The sequence below is a fragment of the Dermochelys coriacea genome, chromosome 1 (assembly GCF_009764565.3).
Source record: "Dermochelys coriacea isolate rDerCor1 chromosome 1, rDerCor1.pri.v4, whole genome shotgun sequence".
In the NCBI taxonomy this organism is placed as follows: Eukaryota; Metazoa; Chordata; order Testudines; family Dermochelyidae; genus Dermochelys; species Dermochelys coriacea.
Window position 1 is genome coordinate 266,699,961 of NC_050068.2, and position 21,000 is coordinate 266,720,960.

General features: G+C 40.0%; 1 protein-coding gene across 10 annotated transcripts in view; it reads left to right on the forward strand.

The window, feature by feature from the left end:
- UHRF1BP1L (UHRF1 binding protein 1 like) overlaps positions 1-21,000 on the forward strand; it is an 87,150-nt gene that overhangs the window by 5,739 nt on the left and 60,411 nt on the right. The window contains exon 2 of one of the 10 annotated variants that reach the window (XM_043491581.1): positions 11,699-11,845. The exons of the other annotated variants lie outside the window; for them this stretch is intronic. The gene's annotated coding sequence lies outside the window, so the exon portion shown is untranslated. The remainder of the gene's footprint in view (positions 1-11,698; positions 11,846-21,000) is intronic. 10 annotated transcript variants of the gene reach the window in all.

Here is a 21,000-nt window from a genome sequence, read left to right on the forward strand (position 1 = left end):
ATCCAGCGGGTAATGTAGACGTGGCCTAAGGCTGGACCGTGCTGCTGCCTCCCAGCAACATATGCTATTGAGAATGCCTGGGAGGTGCTGAGAAGCTATAGAGGAGGAGGACTGTGAAGAAGAGATCTGGGCACCACATGGGGATGGAGCTCCCTCAGCCCTCCAATGTGGGGAGCAGAGCTGATCTGGACTGCCCCCACCTTCTCTCCCAGGCCACACTACAGACCCAGCATCTAGACCCAATAGTCCATGCCTCTTCTGGTGGCACCATATGGGTCAGGAACTCCCCTCCTCTCCTAACGGTGGTGAGAGAGCTGGACTCACCCCAGCCCCGTCTCAGAACACACACCCTGCCTCCCTCTAGTTGGTAGCAGGAGAAGGCTGTTCTCCCAATGTAATCAGTCTTGTAGTTTAAGTGCTGGAGTTGAGCTGAAGTTTTGTGAATTAAGCAGCCTTAATTCTTCCCCCTGCTCCATATGCATCTTTAATTACATGTTCACATACTATGGTGTTAGTAGGACCCGTGTCTCATTCAATGCATAGGATGGATGCACAAGCGGGCAGAGTTAAGATGACATAGGAAATACCAGATTTACAGTTGCCCAACTTTTGAGTGCTTGATTTTTGCAACTAAAATAATGTCAATTTAACACTGGGGGGCTTTATATGGATATATTATGAAGATAACTGACCTAAGTAGGTTAAAATAAAATGGTGAATGGAGACCTGAAATCAAACACACAAGAGAAGTCTGATGTGGTTGAGGAACGTGAAAGAAGGATTGTCTTTGGGTTGCGGCTATATTATTATAATATTACACCTTCTCTCTGCATTCAGATTGCTTTTGAACCGTAGAAATGTAGAGCTGAAAGAGACCTTGGGAGTATTAGATCATTCCGGCCCCCTTCTCCAGCTCTTCCCCTCCGGTTCTCCCTAGTGCAGAGGCAGGATCAAATATACCAAGACGACTCGTTTCTACTGTGACACCCTTAAGAAATTAGCTGACTAATAATGGCAAGGTGGAGACTCACTAGGGATAGTCTATATCTGATAAGGGGACCGTGGGGGGAAAATATCAACACTTAGCTAACCATAATCATAAACTTATGTTTTTCTCTTTTCTCATGTCCTTTGTCTGTTGATTATGCATTTGTTTTATATTTATACAATGACTACCACATTATGGGCACTACAAGGAATAAATAGTAAATAACTTAAATTCTCAGTTTTAATTATAAGGAAGTAATTTCCCTTATTGTAGTACTACAGAATCACCACTGAATTCACAATATTTTCCTATGAAAAGTATCGGAATTACCCAGAATATCCATCTGTATCTTAGTTGTAATTAATTTGTCTATTGTTATCTAGGTGCTATAGAATTTGGAGAGCATAAATTCTCTCTGCAAGTACCTTAATTTTCTTGTTTATACTATTATTTTCATTAAGGTGGGATGTGCTTTAGCTCAGTGAAGGAAACTCTTGGTCATTCTATAGCCACCCTTACTGAGGTAAATGAGATGAGTCTTCTGTTACAGTCTGAAGATAGTAAGATTTTGGACCAAATGCAGCTTCTGTGTAGGCTTCACCATTGTTTCAATTGCTTTACTCCAACGTGGAAACAATGAAGATGAGGATTGTTTACTAGGTTAGCCTATGAAAGGGCTGCCATCTTCAGGCTAGCTAAAAATGATAAAAAGTGTTTCTGGCTACACCTGTGTTTTCATGTCATGGATTAGTGATACTCTTTGACTTAGCTTTCTCAGACATTTTATTGCTTTTTGTATAAAAAAACCCTCAATTTATGCAAGATGAATTACTCCTCCCAGTGGGGAAGGAAAGACAGAGAGAGAACAAGAGAGATTGCTCTCTTTGTTTTTCTAATACTTATGAAGTCCTCCAATCCTTCTGTAGTACTCCTTTGGTAATAGATACGGTATAAGAATCTAGCTAGCTAAAGTCCAGTAAGATTCAGACTGCACACCACCTTGATCATGAGAGCGCAGATACACTCAGTAATTTAGGCTGCTGCTAATTCTTCAGTGTAGGTCTCGTCTTACCAGTATCACTTCTTTTACTTGCATAGAACCATCTGCTTGACCCAACTCATTTTCTTTAATGAACTTACCCTATTAGGTCACTGAGACATCTGACAGGTTTCAGAGTAGCAGCCGTGTTAGTCTGTATTCGCAAAAAGAAAAGGAGTACTTGTGGCACCTTAAATTTGTTAGTCTCTAAGGTGCCACAAGTACTCCTTTTCTTTTTGCGAATACAGACTAACACGGCTGCTACTCTGAAATCTGTTGGTTTGAAATACATGTTGAATATATGGGCAAAATCTTGATCTTCATGTGATTCCACAAGTAACAGAGCTCTCGGGGAGGAAAAGTAGTTCATCGGGATCTTCTGGGGACCAGTCTAGAGGAACGAGCAAAATATACTTAATGCTCCCTCCCATTCTAGGTCTTCTGTGTGAGTCCACAGGTCAATGGGGTCAAACGCTGCCAATAGGGTCTAAGAGCATCAGTGTGGATATTTGTTCTGTTTATGACTATAAGGAGATGCTACATCAGTAGATCTGTGTCTGAAGCTTGAGTCAGATGTGTCCAAGATACTGACAAGGGTGAGATGTTGCTGAAGTTGGTTTTCTACCAGGTTCTCTACAACTTTTCCTAGAAAGGAAAGTTTAGTCACAGGGTGAGGTCTAACCTAGGCCCTCATCTTCTGTTTTTATGTGACCACATTAGTGCCTGCAAGATCCACATCCTTTTGTGGAATAAGCTTTCATTTAAAATAAAAGTTCTAGCATTTTGAAGTACGAAGAAAACCTTCCAAATTGGAATGAATGCTGTATTGTCTAAAGCAGCCCTATATGTTATGAATTGTCCCATTCATGTTAATAGGATGTTAACTCTGAAGTTTAACAATGGCAACTTAAAGGGACACCTTATCTGCTATTTTTACAAATAACATCCAAGCCATTTTCATCTTCCGGTGCCAAAAGCCCCATCTTCCTTCGAAATGGCTTTCAAATCTCCAGCTTCACCTTTCTTGTTCTTACTTGTCTGTGACAGCAGCTGTTAAAAAGCTATATTTGGTGATACAGAATTCTGTATTTGTGATGGCTTATCTTAAGTGATCACTCTCCTTACAGTGTGTATGATAAACCCATTGTTTCATGTTCTCTGTGTGTGTGTATATAAATCTCTCCTCTGTTTTTTCCACCAAATGCATCCGATGAAGTGAGCTGTAGCTCACGAAAGCTTATGCTCAAATAAATTTGTTAGTCTCTAAGGTGCCACAAGTACTCCTTTTCTTTTTGTGAATACAGACTAACACGGCTGCTACTCTGAAAAGAATTCTGTAGCACACTTAAAATGAAAAATTTGGTGGCATCATATGTAATTTGAAAAGCATTCTGAAACAGATTTGTATTACATTTAATATCAAAACAAATAGTACAAGGAATAATGTACTAACTGTATTATTCCTTTTTATATTTAATTCAATAAACGTCTCTGTTTTAGAATTTATTCTCAGCTGATGAATTGCCATTATGCACTAGAAATCAGGGAGAATTTAGGTCTGGTGTATCCGAGAGTACGTGAGACACATGTCTAACCCAGGTAGTATGTGTGCTACAGAAATATTTGAGTTGAACACCAGTGTATATTAATGCCCATGAGGCTTGTGACAGACATCCCATCCAGAAGTTGGTCCATTAAAAGATACTACCTCACCCACCTTGTCTCCAATATCCTGGCCAATATGGCTAAAACAACACTGTAAGCAATTCCATACTTCGAAAGATTTGAAATGGCTCACTTTGGGAACTCATCAACGTTGCATGGATTGGCAAGGATCACCTCCTTGTAACTGCCTTCCCTGGATAGTGTGGATGCCCTCTGAGATTTCCCGCGTCTGCTAGCTGAGGAAGGAGCTTTTGTTTTTGTTTACTCCCTTGATTTGGCATCCACTGCTTTAGTGTAATCTCAGTTTTGGGGAAAAATGCTTAGTTAGGTGCTGCTTCAGAACCAGTAGAGAACACAATTGTATGAAATATTTTTTTATTTAGGTTTGACATAAGTAGCAATTGTCTTTCTCTTTTTTTGTTATTGAGTTGTATTTTAAAGGGTTCATTCTATGCGATTTTGCATTTTTGGTGGGCTTTTGCAGGTTCCAGATGTGTAGCATGTGAAAAATATTGAAAGCAGAATGTTGATAAAGCTACTTGTGTGGTGAAGCACCTTGATATAGAGATAGAGATGATGTTGAAGTAAGGAAACCTTATGCGGGGGTGGAGAACGAGATAACAAGGGAATAAGAATGGTAGTGAACTAAGGGCTGCAGGGGAAAAGGAGAAGAGAGGTGAAAATAAATTAAGAATGCCAGGATAATAGCTACCAAAACTACCTTTAATATTGCTCCACATTTTTAGAGAATTGAATTTCTGCAGTGTGTTTTTATTTGGGTGGTGATTTCACATTAAATAAGGACAACCTTATACTATAAATTTGAGGCTTAAACTACTACAGTTTTTTTTAATTAACAATTTAAAACTATTAAAAATAGATCATACCCTTTCAAACGGGAAAACAAATATGTAGGAAAAGCTAGCAGAGAACGAGGCATCAGGATAAATGAATATTTACAAGGAAAAAATCATTTATATGGCATAGAAGTACTGATTACATGATCTTATTTAGAACTACTGAAATGTTTTCCCCAAAATTCACAGCCTAGTGGTCACTGGTGGGACATGAGTATTTTTAGGTTGCATACTTAAAAAAAAATCCTTGCTGAATTAGTGTGTGTGTTAATGTTCACTAGACTCTCAGCACATTAACAAGTCTTTTAACATTTAAAGGTAAGTGAATTCTATGTATAAATATATGTATAATTAGTCACTGGGTTTTAGAGTAGCTTTTAAGGGACTCCTGAAGCACATCTCTACATACTGAATATTATATTCATATTAATTTAACATTCCAATTTTTATGCAAAAAATTGTATTGAAGTTTATGTGGACTGCTTGAGACTTGTTATCATTGCTTACAAAAGAGCAAAACAGTTTGTATCCTGTTATTTCAAAAAACTGAACAAAATGCACAGTAAAGGAGGAAAGTTACTATAAATCCTACAACATTAAGGCAAAATACTGAGTACTGAGCCTGGAAACAGTGAAGATGACTAATTGTTGTGGGACTGTGAGGATTATCTTAGAGGCTTGACTGCCTCCCGCATGATAAAAACCCAAGCCATTTACAGCCCTAGTGCCAAAATCCTCATCTTCATCCTTATAAGCATAGGTGCACCTCTGACCCCTCTGATGTTTCTATGTGCATCCCTTTGATCTCTTGCTCTTACCTTTGCTGTGTTGAAATCACGCAATTCTCCCACTCAGATTGGGTCCTGTGCTACCATACCCTGTATATTGACCATGCTAAACAAGCAGGTCCAGCTGGTTTGGTACCTGCAGATCTTTCCTTTCAGAGTTTGTGAGCAGTCATGAATACAATGGCCAAGCAGCCATCTTAAATCAAAGTATTGTTTAATCCTAACAGTACAAAGCATAACATAAGAGGAAAAAGGATTTTTAGTAGAGCTGTCAAACAATTAAAAAAATTAATCGCGATTAATCCCGAGATTAAAAAAAAAGAATACCATTACTTAAAGTACTCACAGTACTCGCTATGTATTTTTATTACAAATATTTGCACTGTAAAAATATAAACAAAAGAAATATTTTTTCAGTTCACCTCATGCAAGTACTGTTGTGCAATCTTTTTATCATGAAAGTGCAATTTACAAATGGAGAATTATTTTTTTACATAACTCCACTGAAATAAAACAATGTAAAACTTTAGAGCCTACAGGTTCACTCAGACCTACTTCTTGTTCAGTCAGTCGCTAAGACTAACAAGTCTGTTTACATTTATGGGTAATGATGCTGCCCACTTCTTATTTACAATGTCACCTGACAGTGAGAACAGGCGTTTGCACGGCACTTTTGTAGCCAGCGTTGCAAGGTATTTACATGCCACATATGCTAAACATTTATTCCCCCTTCATGCTTCAGCCACTATTCCAGAGGACATGTATCCATGCTGATGACACATTCTGCTTGATAATGATCCAAAGCAGTGCATACTGACACACATTCATTTACATCATCTGAGTCGGATGCCACCAACAGATGGTTGATTTTGTTTTTTTGGTGGTTCGGGTTCTGTAGTTTCTGCATCGAAGTGTTGCTCTTTTAAGACTTCTGACAGTATGTTCTACACCTCATCCCTTTCAGATTTTGGAAGGTACTTCAGATTCTTAAACCTTGGGTCGAGTGCTGTAATTATCTTTAGAAATCTCAGATTGGTACCTTCTTTGCGTTTTGTCAGGTCCAGGGTCGGCTCCAGGCACCAGCATTCCAAGCAGGTGCTTTGGGCGGCAGTCGGAAAGGGGCGGCAGAGTTTCTGCAGCGGTTGCAATTCGGCGGCAGCTTCTTCATTCCGCCAGCTGTGCGGCAATTCGGCGGCGACAGGTTTTTTCACTGCTTGGGGCGACAAAACGGTAGAGCCGGCCCTGCTCAGTCTGCATTTCGTGAAAGTGTTCTTAAATCAAAAAACGTGCTGGGATGTAAACCGAGACTGCCATAACACAAAATATATGGCAGATTGTGGGTAAAACCACAGAGCAGAAGACATACAATTCTCCCCCGAGGAATTCAGTCACAAATTTAATTAACACATTATTTTTTTTTAAAGAGCGTCATCTTTTGTTTATATTTTTTACAGTGCAAATATTTGTAATAAAAATAATAGTGAGCACTGTACATCTTGTATTCTGTGTTGTAAGTGAAATCAATATATTTGAAAATGTAGAAAAACATCCAAAATATTTATAATTTTCAGTTGTTTAAGAGTATGATTAAAACTGTGATTAATTGTAGTTAATTTTTTAAATTAAGTTAATTTGTTTTTACTTAATCGCTTGCGTTAACTTTGATTAATTGACAGCTCTGATTTTTAGAACAAAAGGTCTATGTGCAAGTCTATCTTACCTAAGTCCTACTATCCTTGAAATGGAGACCCTAGTAGGTCTAATTTCCAAGATAATTCAATCTCTGAAGTCAGTGTTCACCTTGGCTCTCACTTTCCCTGTCTGTGAGGGACTGTCTTGAAATCCAGCCAGAATTGTTTGTTCTCTTAGCTCACATTCTTGGACCTCCTTCCCAAAACCAGTTTGGTGACCTCTGCAGCGAGTTGAGCTAGGGCATTAAAGCAAGTGTTATTTGCATTATGTGTCAAGTATTTGCTGAGAAGCGTATATCTAGATCCATTTCCCCTTTCCAGGGTGCATTTCCTGAAAATCCTGCTGTTAAATTAACTCAGTATATGCATATAGTAACATCACAATAACCCAGTCAACCCACAATAGTAATAAATTATTACAGGTAACTCCACATAAGATGTATTTCTGTCTTTATTTTTTTGATTTATCACAACTGTATTTTTATTTGGAATTATTTTGCTGCAAGTAAACCTATTTTTAGAAGATTTTGTGAGAGGTTTTAAAGGGTCTCTCGTAGAGTTAAATTAGAGCTTTCCATTTTTAATGTCATTATAAGTAACTATGGGATCTTGATGTAACTTGATGTGTAACCTGGATTTGCTAGTATTCCTTTATGTTTTAAAGAAATGGAACTAAAATATTACATAAGGAATGTGCTACTCTGCCACTTTACATGTTAAATTTACCAATTATATTACAGTGTATGTTAAAGGTCACAGTAGGCACCACTCACAGTAAGGACTAAAACTCGGTACATATGTAAGCTAAGATAAAGGTAATTGTATATCGTGCTTCAGAATGTAAACTAATCACCTGTGGAATGGACGTCTGGCCAGAAAGATTTCACCCTTGCCTGACTATTGTATAGAATTGTCTGTTTTTACTTTCCTCAGGCATTGGTAGAAGAGCTGGTTTGGTTTGCCTTAACAAATCCTTTGTACTAAGTGCCTACCTCAATTAAGTTGTTCATGCTGGTGAGCATAAAGGAGCCCAGAAATAATAAAGTGGTGTTTGTTTTGCTCTTTTCTTTATATTTATTATAATTAATAAATAGCTTCAGCCAATTTTTACAGCATTTTAGGGGGAAGAAATACCCTCAGCTGAAAACTCAAATTGAAACCATTACAGTACCTTAATTACAGAATTGCAATAGTATAATTCATATTGCTTAGTGTTATTGTTTTGCCATTCATTGAGATTTTTAGAAATACATAAAATCCAGAAACACTGGTAGTAGAGTATTTGGGCTTTCTAATAATTAGGATTTGGAAAGTTTGGAATTTTTTACAGTCGAACCTCAAGTTACGAACACTTCGGGAATGGAGGTTGTTAGTAACTCTGAAATGATTGTAACTCTGAACAAAACATTATGGTTCTGGGTTTCAGAGGGGTAGCCATATTGGTCTGTATCAGCAAAAACAACGAGGAGTCCTTGTGGCACCTTAGAGACTAACAAATTTATTTGGGCATAAGCTTTCGTGGGCTAAACCCCACTTCGTCAGATGCATGGAGTGAAAAATACAGTAGGCTGGTATATATATTACAGCACATAAAAAGATGGGTGTCACCTTACCAAGTGGGGGGTCAGTGCTAACGAGGCCAATTCAAACAGGGTGAATGTAGCCTATTTCCAACAGTTGACAAGAAAGGTTGCATATCAACAGAGAGAAAATTACTTTTTATAGTGACCCAGCCACTCCCAGTCTTTATTCAGGCCTAATTTGATGGTGTCAAGTTTGCAAATTAATTCCAGTTCTGCAGTTTCTCATTGAAGTCTGTTTTTGAAGCATTTTTGTTGAAGAATGGTCACCTTTAAGTCTGTTATTGAGTGTCCAGGGAGACTGAATGTAATATATGCCATCATGTGCCAGCAATGCCCCTCTGCCATGTACATTGGCCAAACCAGACAGTCTCTACACAAAAGAATAAATGGACACAAATCAGACATCAAGAATCAAAAACCAGTAGGAAAGCACTTCAGTCTCCCTGGACGCTTAATAACAGACTTAAAAGTGGCCATTCTCTAAATCACCCTGGTTTGTACTACAAAAAGTAATTTTCTCTCTGCTGGTATTGACCCCTTCTTGTCAACTGTTGGGAATAGGGTTGGATAAGGGGCAGAGGGTCCTGGGGGTAGTCTGGAGGGGGTGGGATGGGGTGGAGGTTCTGGGGGGTGGGTAGGGGACCGGGAAAAGGGGATGTTGGATAGGCGTGGGAGTCCCAGGGGGGCTTGTCAGGGGCCAGGGGTGTGGATAGGGTTTGGGGCAGTTAGGGGATGGAAAGGGAGGGTTGGATGGGGGTGGGGTCCTGGGGGGAAGGTTAGGGGCAGGAGGTCCTAGGAGAAGGGAAAAGGGGACAAAGAGTGGGGCGGGGTGGATGGTTTGGGGGTTCTGAGGGGGGCAGTCAGGGGGCTGGGAGGGGGTGGGGGCCAGGCTGTTTGGCAGGGCTGGCTTAGGGCCACCCCAAGCAAAAAATTTGCCACACCAAGCTCAGGTGGGGCTGGGGATTGCAGGTGATGCTGGAAGCAGAGGGAATGATGTCAGCTTCTCCCAGTGCCTGCAGGGGCTTTACCCCCTCCCCCGCTCGACCGCGCAGAGAAGTCCCGATATAAGGGGTGGCACAAGGCAGCGCAGCAGCCAGTACGCAGATGCTGTGGTGCAGCCCCAGCTTCCCGGCAGGACTTGCCCTCTCCTCCCCAGGTAGTGGCTGGGCCCTGGCAGCTCAGCATCCTGGGGCTGGGGCTTCCCCTTCCCGCTGTGGCCGGGGGCACGGTGCCCTCGCCCCGTCTGAGAGCGCAGCTGCCCCCCCAAAAAAGGATGGCCAGAATGCCGCCCCTGGAAATGTGCTGCCCCAAGCATGTGCTTGCTTTGCTGGTGCCTAGAGCCATTCCTGCTGTTTGGGGAGGCACAGCCTTCCTTACCCGGCCCTCCATACTGTTTTGGAACCCTGATGTGACCCTCAGGCCAAAAAGTTGGCCCATACCTGTTCTAGAGTGTGATTTCAAAAGGAAGAATGCTGGGACATAATGTGGAGTGGGAACCAATGGCCCATGGATGGTCAAGAAGTCTCAGTCCCAGCAAAACAAAACTAAAAAGAAAAAGTATTAGCACACATTAAAGTGAGGGTAAAAGGCATTTTAGCAATCTGGGATATGAAAAATGTAATTTTATACTTCTTAGATTTAAAAATGTTTTCAAAGTACCTTTAAAATCTTTAAAATATTAACTAATTATATTAGTAAATACATAGCGTGATCGTCTGTATCCCTGTGTTCACCCTTTCTACAAGACTATGATAAATTTGGTACAAAGTATGCCTTGTCAAGTATCATTTGAAAACTCATAATCTGCTGATCATTGTTGTCCTGGTAAAATATGTGTTGCAAAATTGTATGCAAAGTTACAATATTCTACTGTATAACACGTTCAAAGTTTAGAAAAGCAAGCACAAACTTTTTCCTCAGAGACAAAAGGCAAACTGACACCTCAATGAGGTGTCGTCAAAATCAAATGCACTATCTCCGGTTAAGTGGTTTTGGCAGGAAGAAGGGAGTGAGCGAGAAATTAACATGTTGACAAAGAAACAGCTGGAAGTTTCTGTCTCACAGATTTGCTGTTGCCTGAATCCCAGCTGGAGAGGATTCTCAAAGAAGAGAAATACTATAAGAAAGGGGAGCAAACACCTCAGATTACCTCTCTCCCCTCATCTCTACTGATGGCATCAACAATACTTGAAAGACAAAGGAGGCAGCATTGAACTGGGTTTTGGCTGAAGGAATCTAGCCAGATTGCTATAAGCATGTGGCGAGATAAATCTTTTTGCTTTAAATTCGCTTAGCTTGTTAAGTTGGGTATTAGTTTGAGTTTTACCTTTTATTTCTTTGTAACCAATTCTGACTTTTATGACTCTTTCTTGTAATAATTTAAGATCTATCTTTCTGTAATAATAAACTTGTTTTATTGTTTTATCTAAACCAGCGTGTGTTTGGATTGAAATGTTTGGGAAACTTCACTTGAGATAACGAGATTTGTGCATACCATTTTCTATTAATGAAATGATGGACTTTCTATGAGCTTATAATGTCAAGGAGGGTACTGCCCAGTACAAAACTCATAGTTCTGGGGAAAAGTCTGAGACTGGGAGTTTGCTGGTGTCACACTGCAATATAATTCATGGCTGGCTGGCTGGCTAGCTTATAGCACTCATATAGTATAGCTGGGGGTGATTTACATGCTGGAGGCTGTGTGTGACAGACCAGGAGTGGTTGCTCTCCCAGTGAAGCAGTGTAAAAAGCATCCCAGGTGAGAGAATTGAGGGGACACAGCTGATCAACCATCCAAATTATACCCTGGGTAATGTCACACAAAGTGTGTCTGCCTTTTTTAAATTCTACATCAGCTATTTGTTTAAATGAAGTTGCAGCAGTATAGCATCAGTACAGTGATGGATCTTCTCATGAGTGTGCTCCCTTTACACTTTATACAAATTTGTCATTTTATTTTACAGAATGTCATAATGTGTAACATCATAATTATAGTTCTCTTTATTTAAAATTCTCTCATTATTGTATCATTCCTCTTCCCCTTTAAACTTGCTCCCTTGTGTGTCCCCTGTGTCCCATTCCCTGCAGCGATTCCTGCTAGCTCTGGTGGAGATTGATTTGCTGTGAATATCCTTACTACCAAAATGAATGCCAGAAGCTCCTAAGAAACCACGGGAACTGACCACTTGCTTTCACCAGGAATACGGGCCTTTTGCCTGAATTTCTTGCCCTCAGGTAATACCCCCTTCCCCACCTTTTTAAAATAAATGTTAGAGGTGGTTATACATTTTTTTTTAAATAGTCTGTTTTGGGGTGAAAACTGTAAGTTACTAGTTGGATGCCTTTTGTGTGCCATCTATAATTCTGTGAAAAGTAGTAGTTTGTGATGCATCTAGATTTCAAAGAGAGATCCAAGGGTAAATCTGCAAAACTTGTTTGTGAACTAAACATACAAAACCACATAGCAAATAGGTTTTATAGGCCTACTTTCTGAACATAATTTTTTTTCAGATGTTCTCCACACTTTAGTGATATTTTGGATTACTTTCTAATGTAGACTTTCACCTACTTATGTCTTTTGTATTACTTAATGCTCAAAAACTTCTTGTAGTTGGTAGGAGTGATGCATTTAGCTATATTGAAAGAGGAATTGACACTGGATCTTGTTTATATTGGTGGAGATTTGATGGGGTAATTTAATTTTGTTAAAGAAATTAAAGTTAACTCTTAATAGAACAGTGTAGATGTAATGGTCTGTTCAAGAGAATTCTTTCATTAATAAATAAGATTTCCGAGTAGCAGCCGTGTTAGTCTGTATTTGCAAAAAGAAAAGGAGTACTTATGGCACCTTAGAGACTAACAAATTTATTTGAGCATAAGCTTTCGTGAGCTTCAGCTCACTTCATCAGAGCTGTAGCTCACGAAAGCTTATGCTCAAATAAATTTGTTAATCTCTAAGGTGCCACAAGTACTCCTTTTCTTTTTAAATAAGATTTGGTGCCTATACCTCAAGTTAGCGTTAATTAATTATTTGTGTAATGCCATATATGGGGACACTGCCTCCCCACTTCCTCCAAAAGTGAACTTATTTGAAACTGTCATGCTTTAAGGACCAGAAGAGAATGTGTAACAAAAACCATAGTGAAACAGATAGTTCTAGTTTGTTTAATTACAGTGAAAGAATGGCAGCAGTTTAGAGGAAATAAATGCTCACACTCAAAAACATGCCTTTTATTTTTCAATGTAAAACACAAGAAGCTAACATTTTTCACAGTGAAAGAAAGAGAAGAAGAGATGTATCTGGAATACAGCTGGGCAATTATTTTTAGCCAAATAGTTCATTCATCAAAAAATGCAGCATTGGATCCACAAAACTATTTGTGAATTTGACACAAATTTGCTTAATAATTTCAGCACACCTCTCTTACCCCTTCCCTCCCCGCCCCCAAAAAATTCAGGCTAGATTCACAAGGGTACTTAGATGCCCTCCTAAAAATTGGAGGAGGTGGTAGTGCCCCCTTACACTCAGTAGCCCAAAAGTTAGATACTTGGGATGTGGGAGACATGGGTTCAAGTCCACAACATGGCTGATTTAGAGAAGGAATTTGAGCTTGGGGGTCTCATGTTGTTGGTGAGTGCACTAATCACGGAGCTTTGGGGTATTCTGGGTTAGGGCTCTCAGTCTGTTCTGTTGAAACTGTTCCACGTTGTATAAATTAAATATGCATGGCAGCAGGGACTGGAGCCCAGGTGAATGTGCTAACCACCAGGCTATAGGGTCATTTTTTCTGTGTGGCCCAATGAATATTTAAATATTTATACAGAATGGAACAGTTTCAACTGGAGAGCTTGAGAGACACTCTACTCTGAATACCTTATAGCCTGGTAGTTAGGGCGCTGACCTGCAACATGGAAGACTGTAACAGTTGGCCCACCTCTCAAGCACCACCTCTGTTTCCCATCTTCAGGGCTCCATAAATAGACTCCACTATTCCTGAATCCTTAAAATAATACTTTTGTTCATCTAATTTATTTATATATAATTCAGAAATAACACTCAGTCCTGGGGCTTCTCTCAAAAGAGAATGCTCATCTCCCCTCAGCCACTCCCAGGCCTTCCCATTTGGAGCCTTTTGTCCTTAGTACCTCAGAGTCAGTCCTAGGGCTTTTCCTCTTTTCCCTTGAGGTGATCCAAGCCTTCTAGTTTCACTTTGGTTCTCCTCTGCTTTTTGCAGGCCAGTCCTAGCCCAACCTGGCTGGAGTCTCATTCCTCTGGTGTCTCAAACTCTCCTGCATCCTTCTGCCTTGCTGCAGCTTCATTCTGGCTATGTCTACACTTGTGAGGGCATGTAGAGTACATGCACTGCACATGTAGCTTCATGCTGCAGTGAAAGACAGGCTGCGTCCAGACTAGACACTGTAATGTGTAGCTAAAGCCACAGTGAAAGGCTCCAAGCAATGGGGGGATGCAGCAGAACACTACTCCGCTAAAAATAGCAGTGTAAACCTGGGAGGCACTGTGTGGGTCTGTAGAGAGCCATGTAGGGTATATATCTTGGGGATTCAGGAATACAGGGCACTCGGCTCTACTCGCCTAAACTGCGTCTCATTGTCTACACTGCTATTTATACCTGGACTAGCTGGGCATGCAGCATCTGTACTGTACATGCTGCTATAAGTGTGGGTGTACCTTAAGCCACAGCTTCCTCTCATATTTTGTGCTGCTGTCTCCCCCTTTATAAGGTCCAGATGCCTTCCCTTAAGCCCATTTGGGCAGCAGGTAATAAATTACAGGTGCTTTGGACCCTGCTCCCTCTTAAAGGGGCTAGTCACCCTGTGATGGACAGCCAAGCTCAAATCCCTGCTGGCAAAGTGGGAACTTGAATCTGGGTCTTCCACATCTGAGGGCTATAGGACGTAGGGACAGCAGCAGCACCACCACTGTTTCTTCCTCCTCGTCTGGGTTTGTGACTGGCGTTTCCATATTTCCTTTGCTTTTAATAATAAAACAAAAAGCACTTAAAATGCCCTGAAAGCAAAATGAAGCATTTAGGGTCAAACAAAACATTTCATTCAATACAAAATGATTTTTTTTGTTTTTTGTTTCGCCAGCAAATTCAAAAATTCATTATTTACACAGCTGTAGTCCAGAATCTATACACAGCCCATCTTCCTCAGATACTGCTGTATCCATCTGAATCACTTCAGCAGTGTGCATACTGTCTTCATCAGGATAGGCAGAGAAGGGGAGAAGTAGTGTTGCCAACACTTAGGATTTTATTGTGGCTCTCACAATATTTGTTGGGGTTCTTTAAAAGCCCCAGCTCTTGGAGTCTTCTCCAAGAATCTTGGTCTTCATAGCTATGGAGAAAAGCCTGAAAGTGGAACCCTAAACCAGTGGCTCTCATTCTTTCCAGAGTATTGTACCTCTTTCAGAAGTTTTGATTTTTGTCTTGCGTACAAGTTAAAATAAGAACAAGAAACAAGAAGTTTCACCTCATGTAAAAACTACTTGCTTACAAAATCAGACATAAAAATACAAACGTGTCCCAGCATGCTATTACTGAAAAATTGCTTATTTTTTCATTTTTACCATATAATTATAAAATAAATCAATTTGAATATAAATATTATACTTACATTTTAGTGTATAGTATATAGAGTAGTATAAACAAGTTATTGTCTGTGAAATTTTAGTTTGTACTGATTTTGCTCATGCTTTTTATGTAGCCTGTTGTAAAACTAGGCAAATACCTAGATGAGTTGATGTACCCCCAGGGGTATGTGTATCCTGGATTGAGAACCACTGCCTTAAAGGTTCAAAATCCAGTAGATAAACAACCCCCCCCCCCCAATTTACTATTTCTTAATAGCTAGTGATTTGGGGGTGGGAGGGCAGATGCATTATTTTTGAATACTTAGGGTTGGTGTGGGAGCCAGGAAGGAGGAGAAAAGAAGTGAGGGGGGGAAAAAACTCCCAAATCCACCATATGCACAAGAGAAAAGAGTGTCAGAGAAGGAAAAGATTCATCCTGCCAGAGACACATTTATGTAATAAGATTTCAGGCTTGTTACTATGAAGACTGTTATGTCTGTAGAGTCAGTGTGAAGAGATGGAAAAATATGCAAGTGTGGATGAGAGCTCTCTTTGTTTAGAATATCACCAGAATATCAATCATCACTTGAATTTGCGGTCTGTTACCATCCAATTTTTAAGTTCTCAGCCATTTTCAAGTTTTTTATACACATGATTTTACGAATTACACCTGTAGAACAGCACAGGCTTTCAGTTACTACTTCTCTAGTAAGTCACAGACCAGACAAGCTTGCTATCGGCAAAAAAAAGCCAGTGCTTCACCATTACCTTATTAATTATTTCATAATTTTAAATTCTTCAGACTTTCCTCACTATCAGTCCTTTTCTGTGTGAAATTATGTCTCTTCATTTTAGTTCAGGAATGTTATATTTTGAGCAGAAGTTAATAAGCCTTCAAGTACAGTCCATTTGTCAGAATGTGATAAGCTTATTTATTATTTTTGCAGTGCCCAAAGGTGCTAGCTGTATTATATAAATTATATATGTTTAGTATGGTATATGTTTTTGTGTATACGAGAAACTTAATGTTCATAGTGTCCTGTAGTCATTGTGTTCATTAAGTTCCTTATCTATAGGACTACTATATTTGTAACAGCCCAGCTGGATTTGATAACATCTCTAACAATTTCCAGGCTTTCATAAGTGAGCTGTGAAAAGACTATTGTGGGATAGGAAGGACAATTAATATGCTTGTGTGAGGACTTCACATTAAACGAAACAGAAAAAGAAGTAGATTGAAAAGTGGTTTTTATATTTTTAAAAAGTGATTCCCATTCTTGTAGTGTAAGTGTCTCACTCATGTGTAGGCATTGGCTGGTATCTTGGAAGATCTGCAATGTGACAATTAGATTATGGCCATTGGTAACAGCAGCTGTTTCTGCTCCATCCATTTGTATCTGAAGAAGAACCAACATAGTTTTTCAAATACAAACCATTTTACCAATATTACATTGAGAAGTGGGGTTTGTTGTAATGGGGGATTTGGTATTTGCACTGAATCCAAAAGATGTTGGAGGGAAGTCAGAATATATTAAGCATGAGGACAGGACTCCTTATGCTAGGATGTAAACCTGAGGGCAGTTTGGATTACTTAGGTCTCCAGAAAGTAAGTTGAAGCAGCAATCTACATGGAGGCCTGGTGTGTGGTAATTGAAAGGGAAGTGATTATTTGGAAGGGGCAATTTCTTTGAATGTAGAAGCAAAGGATGAAACTATGGTTCCATTGACATCAGTGTTTTGCAACTGACTTCAGTGGGGATAGGCTTCATCCAGTGGGTGCAAAATTAAAGCACAAGTTATTTAAAAGGAAAATCATGAAGGTGTAACTCACTGGCTAGCATATGTTACATATCCACCTGAGCACCTGATTCAGAGAGGATATGGTTCTCTTATGGCTCTGGAATGGAGGGACACATACTTTTAGCTTTGGAGGTGCCCAGTTCAGTCTCTGGCATGTGAGGATGGCAGCCATCATAAGTCGGACTCAACTGGAATTCAGACTGTTTTGGGCAGTTTGAGACAAGCTACCTCCTGTCCAGTGTAACCCACTGGTGAGTGTGTTTTGTCTCTCTCTACCCAGTTCCCAGAGAATTTGTGTCTGTTACGATTCATGGCTACAGAGCTTGGCTCTTAGGAGTTTCAACATTTTGAGTTAGCTTTCAGCTCTAGAGGCTCCCTGTTCAATCCTTGGTAGTTGGCCAAGATGGTGGCCATCTCAAAGGCATTTATTCTTATTGATATTCATGTAATACATTTAATATTGCATGACAATATGTGATACGTTTATTAACAAATTGGCCTCCAAAGACCTGCCAACATTTGAACTTTTTCAACCAATTTTCCTCTGGGGAATGGAATTTTCCTTCCATTGCCTATAGACTTTTCCAGCTGTACATGAACGTGATGAGAACCAGGAAGTCTGATTATACCCAAGGTACGTAAGTGTGCCATGGTGTACCAAGTACCCTGACACACATGATCATTCCTGCCACTCTTCCTGATCAGTTTTCTGTAGGGTGGATTTTTTAAATGTAAATTGGATTTTTAAAATAAATTAAATACATTTATCTTTTTTAAAAAAAATAAGCCTATTTAAAATTAAATTTGAAATTATGACAACCGATATTAAGGCCTAAACTAAGTATACTTAGGCTTGGCGGAATGTGATTTTTTTTATTTTTTTTCTAATTTCGACAACTTTATTTTAAAGATTTTTTTCCAGCTATGAGGGATAGGATTGGGGTTAGGGTCAGGGCAGTGCTGACAGCAGGGCTGCAGGGGGCTCCTTGTGCAGCCAAGGTGCCCAGGACACTGGGGCACAAAATGCAGGGGTCTCCATTGTATACAGGGTTTTACAGTTTGGTTCAATGGCTCTCAGCACCCCCACTGTACAAATTGTTCCACCACCCCTGGACCTTTCAGTGCACAGTCAAAAGGGAAGAACGAAAAAGAGTGGCACATCTTTGATTTGATATGGGCCCCTAAGATTTGCTTAGACAGCACTGAGCATTTGTGTAGAGTGGACTTGTCATTTGTTCTGTCTGAGGGATTTAAAAAAGGGTATGTCTTGATCTATCTGGCCAAATGGATCAGATCATGTATTTAGCAGGTCTTCAGAGTAGATGGGCAGTCTCCTTATTCAATCTGGAAGGTGAAGTTTAAATTGATGAATTATGCAAGGTACCTGGCATTCTCTCCAGACCTTCACTAACCACCAAAGTCTGAATTTCCTCCCATCAGCTGGTGCATAGTGTGTCATAGAGTGCTTACACCTGTACTTCCATAGGAGCAGCTTTCTTCAGGAGGGAAGAGGAAAAGTGTGCCATACAAACAGTTTCCTGAGAGTGGGGGTGTAAATACACCACACTAGCCTGTTGCACACTAGGTGTCCATGTGGACCCTGCTGCCATGCACTAAAACTTCCTTAGTGAGTTTAATCTATCCTAGGGAGCAGATAAAAGTGCAGTACAGAACTTTTAGTGAGCGGCAGTAGGATCTACACAGACAATTGGTGGTGAGGTAGATTTACGCCCCACCGTTGCCATGAATTAAGCGTTCATATAGACAAGACCTGTCTGTCCTCTACCCCATCCCTTTCCACCCTCTGTTCAAGTTAGCTTTGTGTCTCTTGATTTGTGATTTGTGATACTGCTGTTCAAAACCCAAGATTGTCACAGACCAAATCACAGAATATAAATGTTAAAGTGTGATAAAAATTCTTTCTGTATACCCTTTATTTTGATTCTTAACCTTTTGAAAAACTATCCTCTGGATTATTATTGCTTTTTCTGTTTGCAGATTTGAATGTATGTATTGTACAAACACACTTATATATTATATATATGTTTGAAAAGTTCCAGTTGCTTATGTTGTGTTAGCACAGTGGTTTTCAACCTTCCTTTATTTGCGGACCTCTGCAAAATTTCAAATGGAGGTGCAGATCCCTTTAGAAATCTTAGACATAGCCTGCGGACCTGCAAGGGTCCACGGACCACAGATTGAAAGACACTGTTCTATAATAATTACAAACTTTTATGGACCCCTTTGACATAGTCTGTGGACCCCCCAGGGGTCTGTGGACCACAGGTTGAAAACCACTGCATTAGCAAATCATGAAAATAACGTTTTTGCTATGTCTGAAAATATTTGGTTTAGAAATAAATTATAAATGCTTTAAAATAATGTGCATGCAGTTTAACAAGACTTTTTACTAAACAACAGGTATTACCGGATTGTACATATAAATTAAATCATAAATATAATGGCATAATAATACTTAACATTACATATACACATGGTAACCAGTTATGGTTGTGGTATCTTGTGGTGTCTTGACTCTTGTGAGTTGAAGTTCTCAAATACTATTATAATATTGCACAGCTCTTTGAACTGAATATTAGACCTTAATTTAAAGCAACATTCTCGGATATAAACAATGAGGAGTCCTTGTGGCACTTTAGAGACTAACACATTTATTTGGGCATAAGCTTTCATAGGATATAACCCACTTCATCAGATGCATTGAGTGGAAAATATAATAAGCAGGAATAAATATACGGCACATGAAAAGATGGGAGTTGCCTTACCAAGTGGGGGGTCCAGTGCTAATGAGGCCAATTCATTTAGGGTGAATGTGGCCCATTCCCAGCAGTTGACAAGAGGTGAGAGTATCAACAGAGGGGAAATTATTTTTTGTAGTGACCCAGCCACTCCCATTCTTTATTCAGGCCTAATTTGATGGTGTCAAGTTTGCAAATTAATTCCAGTTCTGCTGTTTCTCATTGAAGTCTGTTTTTGAAGGTGGGTTTTTTTTTTTTTTTTTGAAGAATGACAACTTTTAAGGCTGTTATTGAGTGTCCAGAGAGATTGAAGTGCTCTCCTACTGGTTTTTGAATGTTACAATTCTTGTTGTATGATTTGTGTCCATTTATTCTTTGGCGAAACCGGACAGTCTATATGCAAATGTACATGGCAGAGGGGCATTGCTGGCACATGATGGCATATATCACATTGGTAGATGTGCAGAGTGAACGAGCCCTTGATGATGTGGCTGATGTGGTTGGGTCTTATCGTGGTGTCCCTTGAATAGAAATACGGACAGAGTTGGCAATGGGGTTTGTTGCAGGGGTTGGTTCCTGGATTAGTGTTTCTGTTGTGTGGTGTGTAGTTGCTGGTTAGTATTTGCTTCATGTTGGGGGGCTGTCTGTAACGAGGACTGGCCTGTCTCCCAAGGTCTGTGAGAGTGAGGGATCATCCTTCAGGATAGGTTGTAGATCCTTGATGATGCGCTGGAGAGGTTTTAATTGGGGGCTGTAGGTGACGGCTAGTGGCATTCTATTGCTTTTTTTGTTGGGCCTGTCCTGTAGTAGGTGACTTCTGGGTACCATTCTGGCTCTGTCAATCTGTTTTTTCACTTCAGCAGGTGGGTATTGTAGTTTTAAGAACTCCTGATAGAGATCCTGTAGGTGTTTTGTCTCTGTCTGAGGGATTGGAGCAAATATGGTTGTATCTGAGGGCTTGGCTGTAGACAATGGATGGTGTGATGTGGTATGGATGATAGCTGGAGGCATGTAGGTAAGTATAGCGGTCAATAGGTTTCTGGCATAGGGTGGTGTTTGTGACCATCACTTATTTGTACTGTAGTGTCCAGGAAGTGGATTTCTTGTGTGGACTGGTCCAGGCTGAGGTTGATGGTGGGGTAGAAATTGTTGAAATCCAAGTGGAATTCCTCAAGGGCCTCCTTCCCATGGGTTCAGATGATGAAGATGTCATCAATGTAGCGCAAGTAGAGTAG